The 999-nt window shown below is 33.6% G+C and overlaps 1 non-coding gene across 1 annotated transcript; it reads left to right on the top strand.

Annotated features, from left to right (window-relative positions):
- Positions 1 to 321: 321 nt before the first annotated feature.
- LOC112668004 (U6 spliceosomal RNA) lies at positions 322 to 429 on the top strand. The gene has a single exon (XR_003141385.3). It is a non-coding gene; the product is annotated as a U6 spliceosomal RNA (small nuclear RNA).
- The last annotated feature ends 570 nt before the right edge of the window (positions 430 to 999 follow it).

The raw sequence follows: 999 nt of genomic DNA, 5'->3' as shown, positions 1-999 counted from the left end.
GTCACAAAGGAATTTATAAGAAGAATATCAGGCATTCACAGAATCAACAGAAGCCTTTGTGAACTGGTGTGGAAATGGGCATGAATCAAGGAAGGACAATCTGTTGAGAAGTCTGCCAAGACAAGGACAGAGAAGGAGTTTAAGAATGCCATCACTGAACACTTATTATTGGACAATTGCATCTTTGTCATTTTTCCACAATGTAAAGTCCTTGAATTTATTATATATAACATATATCTATGTTCTGTATCACTGGTTCTCAGATTTCACTGAACAATGGAATCCCCTGGGTGGGGGTTGCGTTAAAAATATTGATGTCTTGTGCGCACTTCAGCAGCATATATACTAAAATTGGAATAATACAGAGAAGACTAGCATGCCCCTTGCACAAGGATGATTCATGAAGTGTTAAAAAAAAACAAAAAAACAAATAAAACCACTGATGTCTACGTCTGATTCTCAGAGCTTCTAATTTTATTGGCATAGAGTACAGCCTGAATAATGGGATTTTTTTTTTTAAGCTCCCAGGGTGATTCTAATATGAAGCGAAGTTATATTTACTGGTCCAAGTGGTAGAATCCATTTACTGAAGAAACAGAGTTCACATACTCAAATGACTTCTACATATATTATATGTTAGTTAATTGGTTAATTATTTTTCAAAAATAATTCACAATTTTAGAAAGTCTTAAAATATCTTTTTGAAAGTTACCCGTAATCTCCTATCCAAAGATAACTTCTATAAATATTTTCATTTATCTTTTCAGTCGACTTTGTTTATGAGATTGTGTGTGTGCACATGCGTGTCTGTGTGTGTGTGTGTGTGTATAATCTCATATGTTTTTATGTATTTTGGTCCATAATAGTTGAAGTTTCATGGTGGCTCTCTCTCCAGAACGTTAATTTTTCTTTGTTGAATTGTGCCTTTTAAAGAGAAGGTCTCCAAAGATTAAGGATTAATCCAGCTAATGAACTGTGAATATTGGTAAATTGACATTT

This window comes from Canis lupus, chromosome 21 (assembly GCF_003254725.2).
Source record: "Canis lupus dingo isolate Sandy chromosome 21, ASM325472v2, whole genome shotgun sequence".
NCBI classification, from domain to species: domain Eukaryota; kingdom Metazoa; phylum Chordata; class Mammalia; order Carnivora; family Canidae; genus Canis; species Canis lupus.
This window is presented reverse-complemented; position numbering and strand designations above follow the sequence as displayed.